This window comes from Agelaius tricolor, unplaced genomic scaffold (assembly GCF_023055355.1).
Source record: "Agelaius tricolor isolate 1412-34295 unplaced genomic scaffold, bAgeTri1.0.p SCAF_2, whole genome shotgun sequence".
In the NCBI taxonomy this organism is placed as follows: domain Eukaryota; kingdom Metazoa; phylum Chordata; class Aves; order Passeriformes; family Icteridae; genus Agelaius; species Agelaius tricolor.
In genome coordinates this window covers 12,526,863-12,545,063 of record NW_027269262.1, presented here as the reverse complement: position 1 = coordinate 12,545,063, position 18,201 = coordinate 12,526,863, and the positions used below count along the sequence as shown (strand labels likewise).

General features: G+C 37.2%; 1 protein-coding gene across 1 annotated transcript in view; it reads left to right on the top strand.

The window, feature by feature from the left end:
- GMDS (GDP-mannose 4,6-dehydratase) overlaps nt 1–18,201 on the top strand; it is a 409,468-nt gene that overhangs the window by 135,289 nt on the left and 255,978 nt on the right. The window lies entirely within an intron of this gene.

Sequence of the window (18,201 nt, the reverse complement as noted above, 5' to 3'; positions counted from 1 at the left end):
GAGAATAGGAAACAATTCAGAGCAAAGACAAAAGTGATTCTAGGCCTGGAATAGAGTCTTGCTGGTAAATGACATTAGGAGGCCACTAGAGTTACCTCATTAAAGCAAATGTGAAGCAGCTATTTGATCCTGCTCACACAGGGAATAGGATGTTTGGTATTACTGGGTGCTTAAACTCACAGGCAATTATTTGGAGATCCAGTGCTGAAAACTAAAGTTAAACAAACTCAAACTGGAGAAGAGGTGCAAATTTTTTAAGGTGAGGACAATTAGCATTTGAGCGGCTTACCAAAGGAAGTGAAAGATTCTCCATTTCTTGCAGTCCTTAAATCAAGATTGGATGCTTGCCTAAGAGATATAAATAACTACTAGCTATTTATACAGCTTGGTATAAGAATCACTGAGTGAAGTCATATGGCCTGTGTTATATGGGACTTGGTTATACAAGAAAAAGGACAATTCTAGGTAATATTAACTATATGTGTATAATTGTTGCTTCTGAAGTTAGTAAATACAGCAACAAAAATGTGTTTCTTCTTCAGTATTTGTATTTTCCTTGGATTTATGCATGTGTCAGTCAGAATAGCTGATACTTCTTTCAGTTTTTCATCCATAGGCTTAAATAATTCCAGCTACGTTTTTTTTTATGTTTTACTCTGTATGAAATTAGGCTGTTACTGATGTTTCTGGTTTAGCTTCCAGATTCTTACACTAGCACACCTCATACTAAAGCATGTGGGTTATAAACACTGAAGTTTTTAACCAAAAAAAAAAGAAAAAAAAAAACCCCAGCAACAAAAAAACCCAAAGAATCTTGTTTCCTTCCGAAATTAAATTAAAAATTAAAATTATATCTCCAACTTTTATATGGAAATTCAAAACACAAAACTTATTTTATATTTCCTTTGATTATTTGGAATACCTGAATTAACTGTGGTGTGTATATGTAGTATCTTAGCCTACAGATTTCACATATACATATATATATATACACATATATATGTATCTATATCTACATATATATATGTGTGTGTGTGTGTCTATATCTACATAAAGAGAAAAACACATCTTAAGATGTCTCATCTGGAAGGACAAGGTGGTGATCACCTGGTTTATTTCCAGGTAATGGTGTTAGAAATCAAATTCTTCTGAAACTGTAAAAACAGAAGGCCTACAGAGGTCTCCCTAGTTTTAAAAGCCTATCCTAATAATCCCAGAATTACCAAGACAACTACGATAAAAGAGCATTTAAGTTACAGGCAAAGTAATTCCATTTGAAATTATAAAAACTAACTGTTAACTTCTGTAAAGACAGCCTTTCCAAAAGTACTTTTCCAAGGCTTAGGTGTCTTCAGCCATCTGTAATGGATTACTTTCTCTTACTGTATTTCAGCAAGCAGGGTGGTGGGAAAGCCTTGGTGACAACGACACTAATGCAATAGGGGTTGATTTTTTTTCCCCTTTCAATTTATTTTGGCAATCTTGCAAGAGGGGGGTAGGCAGATCTAAATCAGCTACTGCAGCCTCGAGTGTGCTGAGTGTGCTTTGATATCCTCTCTCTGTTATGTCTTCTGTAAGGTAATAATCGCGTGGGTAATACAAAGATGATAAGGATCATGCCCAGCCTTTTGATGTGCTTTATTTTCCAAAATTACTCCATTAGGGGTGGTGGACACAATGGAAGTTGGCAGAAACTGGGCAATGGAGCCCCAGGAGGGATGAGAAGGCACTGTCTCTGGCGTTTGCAGGGCTGCAGGGCGGGCGCTGTTGCTGGACAGATGATCTGAAGCAGCGGCGGCTGTTCCGCTCACTACCAAACGCTTCAGCCAATTCATCACAGGGCTCTCTCCACTTGTGCAGACTTGAAAGGTTAAGGCAGTAAATAGTTTATTGCCACCGAGGCCTGTGGGACATTGATCACTGTTGAATTCCCTCTGTTTAGATGTAGCTTCTTTTGAAATATGTTCTGTAGGTTTAGTCTGAGAGCAGGATAATTGCTGTGAGGGCTTAGGGCTTGAAAGCAGACACTTCCACAGCCAGAGCGCAGCAGGCTGCCAAGACAGACTGGTGTGAAACATTACAGCATTATATTTTCTTAATTCTCAGGACTTGAATAAAGCAATAGGAAAGACTGTTTCTTGAGGCATGGGAGGGTAAAGTCATGTGGAGTTTGCCCATTTCATACCTATTAATAAAATCCTTGCTATTGTCCTATTTCCACCCTCTCTGGGGTGCATGCTGCAGTTCAAGGCATCTGATGGTTCTCCTTAGCCTAGTGTGGAGGAACTCCTTAATTGTTCTGCAATTCAGTGTGTGAATTTTTATGGTAAGGTTACACTGCAGCAAGTACTCCTGCTCATGTAATTGTATGCATTTTTCATATCCCACTTATGTATAGGATTCTTACTCTCACCTCTGAGTTTCTGAAACGTGACTGGCAGTATCCTGTCAATACATAGTGCTGGTTGTGTGCCCAACCAGGTTTTTGAGTGTCAAGTTCTGCCAAAACGTGATCTAATGACTCCAGGCTTTGGATCCAGATTGACTAATTTCTCTAATTTGAGGGAGGATTATGGGTTTGGGAGGGTAGATTACAGCAGCAATTTAAAAATATACAACAATACCGATTGTATGTACTTAAGATTTTATGATCATATGTGATGATATGACAGCATATGCCACATTTTTGGTGATGGTGTTCTCCTTAGAGAGGTGGATTCTCAAGAACTTGGACCCTGACCCAACTATCAGCTCCCCCAGGATGAAAACTTGTGTCCATGGGGAACTTCTCAACTTTGCTCAACCTGTGTATGCACTTGAGGTTCAAAATTAGCTCTGGTTAAGATGAGGGTATTTATATTTACATCATTTATTTGTTTTTCAGTAAAAGCCTGCAGATAAAGATATATATTTATATAATATATATATTATATGTCTTATACATAAAGTATAAGGCAGATGATAAATTTTAAAGAAATTTGAGCTTGTTGAGCCATTGTTTCCTAGCATATTGCATATGAATATAGACTTTTAAAGAGGAGTTGCAGTCTGGACAACATGCTGACAGATTTGGAACTGTTTGTCAAAGATAATATCTGCAGTCTTTTGTTCCAAAACCAGAAATGCTACCTGAGATTGCAAAGAAAGGGAGATGAAAGACAGCTTCATACATCATAACTGAAATTTTGTAATAAGTTCAGATTGAGCCTCTTTTCAGACTAAACTGGAATATGGTAAGTTATTCCAAACCCTAATTTAAATGTATGAATTGGTGTGACTCTTGGGGATGTGCAAGAGTTGGGAGTTGGACTCGATAATCCTTGTGAGTCCCTTCCAACTCAGCTTGTTCCATGATTCTGTGGGTATTTTGATACAATTTTGAAGAAAAAAATCAAATAATAAAATTTGAATTCCTGTATTTAACAGGTTTCTATAAAGTTCAAGACTGAGGCAGTAAAGTGAGAAGGGAAAAAGAAAAACCTGGTGAGCAGTCAATCAGTTTCTCTGTATGTGGCCTCAGTCTTTACTGAGAAAACAGTACCTCAGGCTTGCCAGCTGTGAAATTTTTAGTTCATCTTTACCACAGAGCACATCACATACTTTCCTCATTAAGACAGGGCTGTGAATGGATGATGGATGAACTGTAGACTCATTGTGTTAGAAATACCTATTTCGTTTTAAAAGCTCAGCCCCTCCTTGTCAAGGCAGTCATTCCCTCTTGTAACAATAGAAGAAACATCATGAAGTCATAGTTCAGCTACAGTGAAAGACTTCATTCAAGGATTTGATGAATAGCTAAGGGAAATGTGAGAAAAATAATGTGACAGCTAAAAACTTTTTGTTATCCCTTCCTTTGCTGTCTTGAACTGTAAAATTGTCTATATTTTTAGGGTTAGGTGAGATATCCCAATGTAGGCAGAATAATTTTAAGCTGAGGGAGGTTTTGAGGATGAATTTGCAGATTTTAAAGAGACAAAGAATCTGAGCTAAACATTATACTTTTAAGGATGTGCATTTTAGAGCAACTGTTGCATCAAATCTGCTTCTTAAATAGCTTCAGTTTTATGATTTCTAGGGAAGAAGAAAATAAAAAATATTTGAAACAGAATTCTGAGATGTAGTATGTATTTGCTATACTGCAAGCTGAAATGTCTTTACATACAATTTTAAGAGCATGCTAATTTTCCAGATACTGAATTTCATACAAATACATTAATTGGATGGAGTTTGAATTTGGAATTTTTGTGGGAATCTATAATTTCAAAAGTGGTGGTGGTTGTTAAATGTCAATGGGAACTAAAGTCTTGGGGCAGAGTTGGAGTAATGCAAGACTCCTAGGATCAGACTGCTGTAATTTTGGCATGGTATCTAATTTGATCTCATACCTGTCTGTGGTAAGTTCCTGTGATGATACATTGCACGGTATTTGCTCTTGTTGTGCAGAGAGCCAGTAGTATCAGTTCAGTAAAGGGAATTGAATATCTGTGTGTTCTCTCACCTCAGGAAGAAAATTCATTTTTTACTTCCTCTTTCTGCAGAATAAAAATCCCTGTAAGTATATTACTAGGCTGACATATCACTACACTTTGCAAGCATAGTAGCTTTGTTTTCTTCATAAATTTGGCAATCTTGCAGCATTAAAAAAAATGCCTCCTCATTTCCATACAGCAAAGGTGTAAGTAGATACCAGTTAATTTGAGTTAGGTATATATTGGCCAAGTCTGTTTACCTGAATCTGAGGATTGTCTGTATGGCCAGTACAGCTGAGAAATCTAAATTGGTTTAAGTCTCACTTTTTTCCTCAATAAAACAGTTCCTAACATTATCCCCTTAATTTTTTAGGAAGAGTTTAGACTTTTAGAAGGTAATAATGGAGAGTATGACTTCAGTGCTCTCTAATGGTGTCTTCTAGCACCAGAAAAAGAAATTTGTAGGTGAGTGCAGGTGGGATTGTCAAGCTGTGTTGCTGGTTTAGGGATAGCACAGTTTATTTGAATTTTCTGAGAATTAGTCTTCACAGAATGAGGTTTAATCACATTTTGTTTGTTCTGTTTATTAATCCCATTACTGTGTTTATTAATCCCATTGCTGTATTGTGTTTATTATTCCCATTAACTGCAAGCTGTTAACAAGTTTGGTTAATGCATATATGTAGATTTTTTTAATGTGTATTTGCCTTATTGTCTTTTCTTTACCTGTTTTTTCCATTTTCATACTGACATGAGATGTGGTGTCTCTTTATTCATGCTGTTAAATAGCAAAAATAAAAAGTTAAAAAATCTTAACAATTTGATTTTAAAGTGTTCACTAATGTAAACTATCAATCTTTCATTTTTCATACTCAGCAATGCACCTCTTTCCCTTTCCTTTTCCTCCCACCCAACAGAGGAGCAAAGGAGACAGTTCTTGCGGGTGTGGTTATCATGAGTTAATTACAACCCTGAGGGGTTTGAGACACTTGGGTGCATTTCATACCTTTCAGCTGTCCAAGGATGAGATTTTCACACAAAGTCTCCACCCCACGGTATTTTACTTTTTATTACATAAATCAGTCTGTGTGCCTAGGGATCATTTATCATTTCCCTAATATTCACCAGGGTACAAACAGTACTGTTCCAGTTCCATTTAACCTCCATATTTCTCCCTCCTACTCCTGCTCAAAAAAAAAAAAAAAAAAAAAAAAAGTTGGCAAGATGCTAAAATTGTATAATGGTGGTTCTGTATTTAATGCAGAAATCATACATTATCATAAGAAACTTTCACCCTTGAGTACTCTTTGTACTTCTGAGAACATGATAAATGGCTGACTAGTGCACTTAGCAACGATGACTTCATTTAAATTTTAGAGTTTCTGAGAAAAGGATTACTGCCTAGAACCTAACTGGTATGAAAAATACATACTTTCAGATGCAACTGCAGTTAATATCAGCTTAAATTTGTGTGTGGAGAGAGTACTCTTGCAACATGAGAGGTGTTAAAATCTATAGGAGTGGAAAGTGAAACACTTGCTGAGGTTTTGCTTTCATGCCAAAATTTTTTAATTTTTTTACCAATTATAGAATTTTTCATCACCATTCACTATTTGCATTTCTCAGCCTTCCCAGTCCAGCTTCCTTGGTATAGTAATGACACAGGATCAAAAATTAACTAATGTTTCCAAACTCCCATATGACACTTTAGAAGTTTCCTCTGTTTCTCTGGCAAACAGGCAGCACCAGTTTGTTTCTCCTGGTGTTTTGTGGTTCCTTGACAGAACTTTTTGCATCCCAGATGAGGATGCTCAAGGCCCCAGAGCAGCTTGGGGTCAGCACGTGGAAATTAGCTAAAACTCCTACTGCAGCCACCAGACATAGCTTCTTAGCTGATGTCAGGGTTGTGTGCAATCACAGATCTTAACCTGCGGTATTTTTTCATCCAGCCGTACTTCACAGCTATTCAGCACGTTTCCCTCACGGATAATCACTGCCTGTGCAGCAGGGCTCTCTCAAGTGCTCTGTAGAAGCTCTAAATGCTTCCCCTTTTTGTATGTGCATTTAGTGGGCAAGTTAGTATCATGACATCTTCTTTGGCTTAATACTGTGTGAAAAAACTTACAGACTGAACTTGATTTTTTTCTTGCCTGATGGACAAGCCCTGGAAACACAACATTTTTAGTTTCAATTAAATACTTGTGAATACTGGCTGGCTTGGAAGGACATGGAAACTGAGTATGCTGTTTTATAGAGGCTTGCAGGCATGTAGAGAAAATGTGTTTGGAAGGGAAGACAGGTTGAAAAAAATCCTGAGATAGATTTACATGACTCCTTCCACATTTATCTTTTCTTGAGATAAATGCGCTCTGTTGGCATGTGCTTGTGATCCTGCCATTTCTTGACTGAGATATTCATGAGTCATTCAAAAAAGAAAAAGCCTGATTGAAAAGTGCTAATTGAAATAAGATATTTGCATACAATAGGGACGTGGCATCTGCCTGAGCCATACATTTTTTTAAAACTAAAGTGCAATCGTTCACAATTTTACAGGCTTCACCTTATTTGTCAAATTTGATGTTTCCACTGATCGTGTCCAATGACTTGTTCATTTGTACATTTTGGCAATGACTTGTTCATTGGTACATTTTGGCAAGTTGGTCTTGTCTTCCACAGTGGTTTTCCAAGATGCCTCATCATGAGGCTGCCAAGTTCGCTTTGAAAGCTGACAAAGCTTTTTATACATTAGTCAAGTCTTACTCAAAGCTGCTCTGAGAGGACCTTTTCTGGCACCTCAAGTGCCACCCCACGGTATAGATGAAGAGAAGCACTCTATTGTAGAGGTTAGTATGGTGTTTTGTCCCTTCTAGCACTGCTAGAGACAAAAACTGCAATGTTGCTTTAGAGCACAGTCAGGGGCAATAAAGAAATACAGTGTTTGTTCTTAGGGGCGAGAGGGAAAACTCACAACTTGTTGAGTTTTTGTGATTAGTTGACTACCATATTCCTTTTTAATGAATGGTTTATTTTATCTTAATGTTCAAGTGAAGAGCAGCTGTTATTCCTAGTCCTTTTCTCTGTGTCAGAATCCAAGAGATTGGTGAAAAACAGGGCTGAGGTTAGGGTTGTGGGTTACACTATACAAATCAGTTGCAGTGTTCTGCTTTGATTTATGATCACCATGGCTCATGAGTGCCAAAGCTGTCTTTTAAAATTTATGCCTATACATTGTTTCCTAAGAGTTGTAGTGAAGAGGCTTTAGTAGTCCATAATAAATGGAAGAATAAAGTAGGGCAAAGGGAATACTAGCAGAAAAAAAATAACAGGCTGATATATTCTCTGAGAGTATCATCCTGCCTGTTCAATAAAGTTTAGCCAGAAGGGTCTCATCCCTTTAAGCTCTCTGCCCCTTGGCCTTTTCCCCCTTACCTCCACATACCTGTTGAGACACATGTTTTTCTCAGGTTTCATCCCATAGGGTTCTTCCTAGCCAGCCACCCACATCTTTTTAAGACAGATCAGTTGATTAAGTAGAATATTTTATGTGGGGGATCACCTTGGAGTTCAGAATGCTCACTGTCACACAGAAAACAGCAGTGTTCTCCTTGAAAGGATGCAACTGGAGAAGATATAAGGCTCGTGGTTTTCAAAGTACTGTAACCACATTAAAATCTGTGCACTAAAAATTGGAATAATAAAGGGTATTCCACTCCAGTAGCTTCCTAGACAGGATGAAGGACTATCACAGTCCACTTTTGAGGTATGTAATTACACACTGAGTTTACTGAAAGTAGTTTCTACAGGTTTATTACATCACTCACAACAAAGCCATCATCAGCTACTGTATTTGTGGGTGCTATTAATACCCATATTTTAAAATTAATCATATGTAGTGCCTGTACATGCACTACAGGCATTAGAGTATTAGTGTTCCTCCGCTAGGGTTCACCCACTTTAGCATTTCAAGGGGTGTGGGTGGTTTTGTTTGGTTTGTTGGTTGCAATTTTAATAAATTTGAAGGATTCAGTGGTTTTGTTTCAGGGCTGGTGTAAACCTCAGACTCTTTTATTTAGTTAAAGAATGTTTTTAAGTATCTTTAAGTAGCTGTTCCCAAGAAGAAGTAAAAGGAAAAGAATGCTGCTGGGTTTTGGAATTGTTGTCCTTTCTTTGAGTTAGATTTCAGAGTGAAATTTCACAGAAGATGACCTTATGCATTGGAAGAAAAGGCAATTATTTGCCCTGCTCAAAAAAAGAAAACTGAAAAAGCCAAACCCTGGTGACTTATTTCTTGACATGCTATTGCATGTTTATTAATTTTCCCAGTCCAGTCATTCCTGATGAAGTACTGCAGCAGGGAAGGTGGCAGCTATGGGAGCATGACTTTTGTCAGTACATACCTATCCCTCCAAATTTGCACCATGTAATTAGCCATCCCAATTTAATTCTTAATGCACATGCAGTAAAATTGGAAAAAGAAATGGCTTGGGCATTAATTGCATAGAAGTCTGAGGTATCCTGAAAAAATTCTAGCTAAATAAGAGTTATGTTGTTTTTAATTGATTCACAGCAAACCAGAAAGTAGAACTAGGTCTCTGGAGCTGTAACCCTAAGAAGCATTGTAAGTGATGGCAAATAAGGGGAGAATATGGACTTACTGAGGAAAGTGATTGGACAAGAATAGGACTGAAGTGATAGTGTTTATTTAGAAAATGTGTTTCTGTGCACTTTTACTATTGTAATAGTGTGGTTTTACTATTTTAAGAGTAAACTGAGTGCAAAATGGGGCAGGCATCATTTGCCTTCTGAGCTGGAGTACTTAGAATTCTTTTGCCACACAGATGCAGGTGTTGGACTCTGAGCTCTGAATTCCCCTCCCTGGGTACTTCAAGGCAGAGGTTGTTCCCTAGATGGAATCACAGTGCTGTTAAGGCTGGAAAAGACATCTAAGATTGAGTTGAAGCACTAATCTAACACTGCCATCTTCACTGCTAAAATGTGTCCCCAGATGCCACATCTACACCATTTTTTCAATGTGTGATTCTACCATTTCCCTGTTGTGCCCAAGACAAGAAGTCTTCACTTTTTCCTGTGTGTGTGTGTGTGTATGCAACACTTATTCATTCCTGTTGCAGTGTGACCCTGGAGAGTTCCACGGGGACGTGGGCTCCACATTCCCTCAAAAACTCGTATTCTCATTTGTCTCCCTGAAGTCCTGTTCTGAAAGCTCCACCTCAAATGAAGCACCACAAGCTGTGGTCAGAGCTGAGGTCCCTCTCTGCCCTGAGACTGTGATGATGATGGTTTTTGAGTAGCTGACAATAAGAGACAGCAAAGATAAGTTGCTTTATCTTGCATGGTTTAAGAGTGCTTCCAGACAGCATTACCTCAGCTCCACAGTGAAATGGTAACTTGTTTTCTGGCAATGACTTGGTGGCTGTGTCTTGGCCCCTGTCTGGGCCCATATTCATGGGCAATCTCTCTGATTGGGTTTATGGTCTTGTAAATGAGTAATACATGCACACTGATGTAATTATTTTTTTTTTCTTAGTGCATCCCTGTGAAGCAGGGAAGCTCGTTCACCCCTTAGTTAGCTGTTAGGAAGCAGGTAGCAATTCTTGTTCAGAGGAGGAGAAAATTTAACAAAATTAAAAATCACAGATATTTCCATAGAGTAAAAGTTAAAAGCTTTTGTTAATCATTATAGAAAGTGTTTTTGTTTTTTTTTTTTTTAATGAAGTATATGTCATATCTCTATAGTTGCTTCAAACTGTACACAGCTTGGTCAGAATGAATTATAAGACTTTAACAGCAGTCAGTGGTTTTTTTCTCATCTTTTTATCATGAGCTGTGCTGCATCAGTTACTAGTTGGATATAGCACAGAAAGCCATCCCAAAATAATGAAAAGTATAACTTGGAGAACTAGGTAGATAATGGATAATGTAGATAATGGGTGGACAGGAGGGAAAATTAAGAAAAAAAATATTTTTTCTTAAAGAAAAAAATTATTAATTTTTAGCAAGTTTTCTCAAGTTTTTCAAAATAATTTTAAGAGATTCTACAAAGGATCTGTATAGCTTCAGTACATTTTTTTCCAGATCAAATGCCCTTAAGGTAAGAAGACCCCACTCCATAATAAAATATGACAACTCAATTTATGAAATATTTTATTTTGTCATGAAGGGAGAAGTATTTTTGATACATTGGAGGTATCTGAGAAGCTGAATTTTGAACTGCTTTTAAGCTTTCTTTAACAGTGGCATTTGAAATAAAGAATGGCACTCTGGGAAGTAATCTTCAGTGATAATAATTGCTGAAAACATAGCTTTTCTCTGGTTGAAAAGGCAGAACTTCTGACCAGCCCCATAAACTTAGGGATGTTTTACCTTATGCATTTGTAGGAGGTACAAGAGAGTCAGGTGAGGTCATCATTTGCAAAGTGTTGGGTTAATTCTGGCTCCTAGGCAATACAGAGTTCTGTCAATATTTGGGAGGGTCCATTGTGTTAAGCTGTGTTCTGCAGTCTTGTGGGCTAGGAAGGCAAAGAGAGGAGAGACTGTTGTTAACAAAGCTTTGCCATACTAGATTATTGCTTTAATCAATGTCTATCTAGCCATCCACTGAAAGTCTACCAAAATCATAAAGCAGATAGATGGTGAAGGTTTGATTGCTCTTTCTAGGGGTTGGGTTTTTTTATTTCTTTCTTTTTTGCTTGTGATGATGCTTTTATCACTACTGTGAGAAACATCTTTCAATGTGTTCTGAAAGCATCAAGGAAGTGAGGATGAAAGTTTTTAAAACAGCTTCAGAAGTTAAAAAGCCTCCCAGAACTATAATATAGTTGTCATGTTAGAGTTTTAAATAACCTGTATGTTTTAAATTAATGTATTTATATGTGAAAGTGAGTAAGAATGGTGCTAGTTCTTTGGAAGTGACTGCATTCCCTGCATGGATGTTATTCATAGCTCTCTATTCCCCTGGTACATATAAAGCAAAATGAATTGGCTATCTTTTTACATCTCCCTTTGAATGTTCTCTAGTGACTCTGCAAGTTGCCCCTTTTTGTCTTTCTATTAAATAGCATTTAAAGCTTCTGGCACAGCTGGACTTCAGTATGTAAAAAAGCTTTTAGGGTATTACAATGTCATTAGCTATTGAAGCTACAATATTTGAAACACCAAAACCCATCCTGACTTTGCTGCATGTGGCATGTGCTTAAAAGTTTGGGTGTGTGTGTACATTGTTGAGGCTATCCCTGAACAAAATCATGCTGACAATGAATAAAGAATCAATGCTGCTTTTTTAAAAGCTTCTTTTCTAATCTCTGTAATTTGAAACTGAAGACTTAGAACAGTGGGTCAGAGATTGTTCTGCAAGATAAATCCCTTGCATCACATAACCCTGACAACTCCCCAGTTCCATCAAATTAATAACAAATGGATGAGAAGATAAGCAAAACTAATGGGGAGGTTACATTTTTGTGACAAAGGTTTATGGCCATACTGAATCTCATGTACTGTGATATCCCTCCTCCTTTTCCTCCTCCGCTTTGGTATTTTTTTACTATCAGATCTGAGCATTCCTCTATCTGAAGCTCTTCTGTGGAAGAGATATGATGAATAGCAAGATGAACTGCATGTCTCTAAAAAGCTGCTGTGAATAACTCTACTTTTATAGTAGAAATCACTGGTTTTTTTACAAGGCCAGGCCTCATTCTTGCACACTGTACATCCATGTTCTGCTCCTTGGATGCTGCTGCATGTTTGAAGATTGAAACACACTGCTGTAATCACATCTCGCTCTCTTCTTGAAACTGTGCAATAATGGAGTTTGGCAGCAGTGACTGAATGTCATCCGGACTGGATCTTTTCACATAGCAGGACCAGCTTACAGTAGGTGGCTCAGGGTGATGTCTGATTGAGTTTTGAGTATCTCCAAGGGTAGAGATGCTACAGATGGAGATGTCAAAGCCTCTCTGCACAACCTGTTGCAGTGTGAGACCAGCCATGTTGTGAACTTTTTTTTTCCTGATATCTAATTGTAATTTCACATGTTCCAACTTGTGCCCATTGCCTTTTGACCTGTCTCTGGGCAATTCCCTTTTAATCCAGTCTGTTAAATTCTCTTGATTCACTACAGTAGATAGGCAATGAGCAGAAGAGTAAACAATTTGCAAATTACTTCTGTTGGAGATCTGGTCCAAACACACCTTTGAATCCAATGGTCAAGACAACTGTACAAGTTGTAGGAGACTGTTTTTTTTGAAATGGAGAATGGGTATTCCAATTGAAGGGTTGTGGCATCAAAATTTTGAAAATAATGAGGAGCAGGTAGTTCTTCTATAGCCCTTAGCTGCTCATACATAAAGCAGCAGCTGCTTTAGAGGCATGTTCACCTTTAGAGGCAAAGGTGAACATGATGACCTCGAGAGTTCAATTTACAACTGCACCTGCAGTTTGCCAGGAAGGAATCACTTGCTAAGGAAACTGAATAATGAATTCAACTTTCAACCCCTACTGATAGGAGGCCAGATAAATATGCAACTTTACCTACTTGAGGAGTATTTCTCCATGCTTATTCTCTTTGGGTTTATTTTATTTTTTCTCTTTTCCACCTAACAAAAACCAAGTAGCAGTTTTTGCTCCTAAGAAGGGAAAAAGGGACCTATATTAATAAAGGCAAGTTATTTCTCTTTATATATTATTTCAATATGTTTGCATTAAGAACTTGAAGTTAATCTGGTGGAGAGTTATAAGGAAGACTTACCCAAGTCGAGCCATGAGAAATTGCTGTATGAACATACACTGTGGAATATGTTAGGGGGCCTCTTGATCCTGATCACTGAGTATTTCAGTTGCACAAAGGAAGTTTTTACAGAATCTGAAGATCATCAAGTCTCATTTAAATCCCCAAACAGTAAAAAGGTTATTTTTGTACTTTGGTTTGGGCCTTCATGGTTAGAGGTGAAGGTGAAATACTGGCTCACTGATGTCAAAGCCTAACTTTTACCACTTCAAGAAGTGTCTCCAGTCACACAGCCTGCATAGTGGGACAGAGCCACAGTGAAAATCCACCATAGGACCAAAATGGAAGCACTGTAGAGAAGTAGAAGAATGAGCACTGGTTTTATCAGCTGAACTGCTTATTCCTTTTCATCACAAATAACTTGAAAATCCACATTACCCAAGCTCTCTTGCTGCAGCAATATTGTGAATGTCTTAAGCTAACATAAATTTTAGGAAACAATGTTGACTTCTGCTTCCACTTATAAAATCTTTGCTAGTTCTCCACTTGTAATCATGTTGTCCAAATACTCTAATTTTATACAGATCACTTTATTTTTTTTTGTCTTGCTAATGAGAGAACAAGGAAATAAATGGGAAAGAAGATAAATCTACAAAGGCCATGGTCATTTTATCCAGAATTTCAGTCACTATGTTTTTAAGTCTGTTTCTGTTTAGCTAAGAAATTAAATAGGACTTTAAGATATCAAGAGTATTGCTTAGTAATCGGCAGTTCAGAGCTATTGAATTGATTTTTCTGTATAGCAAAATATGTAATTGTTCGGCGGATTTTGTATCTTTCAATTCATTTTTTTATTGGGTGAGAGGACAAACATTCATTGAGTTAAGAGGCTGGGGGGAAGAGGAATTGTCACATTCTCTTAGAAGCTTACCTGACATTTTCTTTCCCATCCCCTTAACACAGCTCAGCTCCCCCAGATACTTTATATTTCCTAAAATCCCTAAGATTTTTTTTTCAGTGTGTTAGGACTTTACAGGAATTCTTGGCCCATAGTCTGTATTAGATTTAGCAACTGGAATCTTATGCTTTACATGCCTGTTCATAGGGATTGAGCAGCTTGTTTACTGAGATGATGTAAGTAATCCTAGTGGTTTTTATTGGCAGTGGAAGGCACACTGAATATTCAAAACAAACAGAATTGCTTTTAAAGAATGCAAAAAAGTAACCACTGTGAAATTTGTGAGAGTTGAAACGTTTCTGAGCAGCTTTTCTGCTTTGTGATTTGCTTTTCTGGCGTAAACCATTTTTAATGACCTGAAACACATATCTTCTCCTTTGATAAACCTAAAGAATCTACCATAGGCTTTTTCAAAAGAGCAGTGGTACTTAAATTGATGTAATAGTTAGGTTAGCCACCTCTCCTTTTACAGTGAAAGAATAATAATTTACATTTATACTATCTTGTTTCCTCCTGGGGCTTCACGTAAGCTTCCCTCTTATTATACCAACCTTCCAGAAATCCCATCTTCTGCAACTGAGAAGACTGTAAGGAAGAGATGAAATTTCAAATAATTATTTATATTCCTTCCATAGAGCATTGAAGCACATTCTGCTAGCATATGCTTTTTTTTTAATAGAAAACTAATAATTAATATGATCACAGCTTGTCTGTTGGATTCTTCCAAATGACAAAGCAGAGATGAAAAGTCTCACAAAGTCAAAATTATGTGTGCACTAAATTGATAACTTTCAGAGTATCACCATTGCTGACAGCAACACATCGGTCAAAGCAAATATTACTAAGTTTACAGTCTTGTATATAGTGCTTATAGACATGATAGGAATGTGGTTCTTGTGGAGGGTAAGACCTATATGTTTTCATTTAGATACTTTTCAGTAAACTTTTAAATCTTGTTGAAGATCTTGCTAAGCTTGATTTTGAATGATCATTTGGGAAACATTTTATTTAAAATATTGCTCTATTAAATTAATATCTCTTGTAGAGATTGAATATGTTGGTTATAAAAAGAAATAAATGGGAGAGGGGAACACGAGAGTTCAAATTCAAAAGGTAGAAACCAGTTCACAAAACTCATTCTGATTGTAGCCACATGAAGGAAGAGACATAATGTGGTACAGTGTATTCATATTGTGTCCCGTGCTTGCAGAAGTGTTATAACTTATGAAACCATGCTTTTTTTGTGAAAATTTTATCATCCTATGGTAAGACTTGCTGTGGAAATTTTTTCTTGTCTGTGTTTGAAATGTATTATTAGGGATGAATCCAGCAAAGAAGATACTCAGTATGTAGAATTCCCATGTACATAAGGAGTCCATTTGCTTTTTAGTATTCTTTGAGAAAATTCTGCAGGGTGTTCAGAACCTGAAAACCTGGAACTTGAAGTACTTTTGTCAAGTGTCTCCTTATTTTTCTTTATCCTCTTGTAATGGCACACTTATCACTATCCACTGAATAGAATAAATAGATATATCTGAAAAATATACTTTTATGGTATCTCCAGAGATCAACAATGATAGCTGCAAAAGCATGGTTGTCCCCTTGGTACTTGGGAAGTACAAAGTGCCAAGGTCACTCAGACTCGTGTTTCAAAACAATTTCTTGGTTGGTATGCCATGATTTCCCTTTGGCACAAAACCTGTCCAAAAAGGCCAAAGTATTGGATCCATTACCTCAATACCTGTTGAGAAAACTTTCAGATTTAAAGTTTCTGCCAGGTAAAGAATCTTCTTTTCCTTAGTCCAGTCATTACAAATACTCCATGCTTCCTTCAAAACAAGTTGTTGTTGCAGGTCTTACTCTCTTGTTGAAAGTAAGAGATAGCTTTGGATTTTTGGGGAAAGAATGGAGCATCTGTCTTATGTAGCTCAATTAAAAAATCAGTGTGTGTAAATAGGTTCTCCAAAGCATGATCAAGAGCATCTCTCTTATGTTTTCTGCTCTGACTCACTGCTATCTTTATTGGTATAGAGGAAGACAATCTTCCTAATTCAGACATTTAAGAAAGTTCTCTTAAGTTAGGCAGTTTGAAAATTCTCATCTGTAGGTATTAGCTCAGCTCTTTTTTCCCACTGGATAAATATTTAATCTTTCAAAAAGTATGACTTGGTTTTAGCCTTTATACACCTACCTTTACAGTAATATCCATGAAGTTTTTACTCTTTCAGGTAGTCCCACAGAGATCAGTGAAGGTTATTTTTAAGAGTAACGTCTATGGAATCTGGTTCTATATTTGGTTTCTATAACTCAGTTCTTTTTTGTGTGCTATGCATGCATTTTATTTTCTCTTGCACATCCCTCTTAATTAAGCCCTTGTTTGGGGTTTTTTTGTTGGGTATGGTTTTTTTTTTTTCTTTTTTCCTTTCTTTTGGGTATTTCTGCTAATCTTGAACAAAATACAGTGTATAAGAAGAGTTATAATAAGAAGAATATAATTACAACATAAGAATTATGTTGTAATTATATTCTATTCTTGCTGTACCCTAAATCAATTAATACATAATTGATTTAGTATTTTTTAAACCCTTTTACATTTTTAACTTTGAATTAGAATCAAAGTAAAATTTGGGTTGCTTGTATCTGTATTTGCAATATAGCTGCTCCTGCCTTCCACAGGGTCTCTTAACAGTCCAGAGTTCTTGGTGTTGGATGTTTTAGTGGATAAAACCATTTTTAAAATTTTCCTGAATACCATTTTTGTCTAACCTGCACTCAAAAATGAAATGTATTTAGTGGTCTGAGTCCTGACCCTGGTGAACAGCAGTCTGCATTACAAAACAGACACAGAACTGATGGTTTGTGCTTGGGGACACTCAGACCCAGTCAGTGTGGGTGCACAATTACCTCACACCCTAGGGAGTGTTTTCTGAAGGTGAAGACTGAGGTCATTCATCAGGCAATAGCGAAAACCATCTCTTGTGAAACTGGTCTCTACACCAGCCAGAGAGAGCCTTTCCCAGGGCTGCTGCTGCTGTGGCCTCATTGCTCCCTTTGGTTAAGAGGTTTATAATCTGGGATCTCCTAGATCTCAGTTACATGTGCCATTTGCTTTGCAGAATATGATGCAAAGAAGCAATGATTTGCATTTCAGGGTGATGTTTTTAGTAGGTTATTAGTTGGAAACAATGCCTTAATATAGGTAAATTCCTGATTCTGCTATAGTTATTATGTGTTTTGCTTTCATTGGAGAGCTGGGACATGTGATTAATACACCAATTTATGTTGGTTAGTACATTATTGACTCTACCATCTACTCATTAAGATGGTTTCCTAAGAGTTACTGTGACACTGAAGTTGAGAGACTTAAGTGGCTGTCATCTTTGTGCCAAATGGATTAAAACAAAAAATGCACAGCCCTTCTTGGTAGATCAGTGCTCAGTTTCAGCTGGGTCATACAGGTTAATAAGACAAAGTATCAGGTTGCCTTTTGTGATTTTTTTCTCTGGTTAAAAGAAAGGAAAATGAAGGTTTGGTTTTGTTCATATCTTTACCTATTTCAGCTCAAAACTGTGTGTGAACCTTTTTATTTTGAAGCACAGTAACACAATTTAGATAATTTCATGACTGTATTAAATTAACCATAAGTGAAAATGCAAATTAATCATTTTTTTTCCCCATCTGCGGTGTAAGTAAGCCTTAAACCTCCAGTGGTTACTGAATAGGGGAAGTGGCTAAACAGGAGGAATGAATAGAGGGATATCAGTCTGAATCAGCTAGAGGGGACATAGGTAGAATAATTCTTTGGGTCAGGGCCATGAAGGAGACTGCCCTAAAAGCCCATTCACCTTTACTTTTTATAACATTGGCAGTATAAGCAGGGAACTTTTTTTCAAAAACTGGCATAAGCAAAATCCCTGAGTACGGGAGAGGATGTAGAAGGAAGGAGGAATGTGCTGCTGGGATAGGCACTGGTGGGAAAAAATTCTTGAGTCCAGGAGCTTTGTTGGAACCTCCAGATAAACATCCTGTAC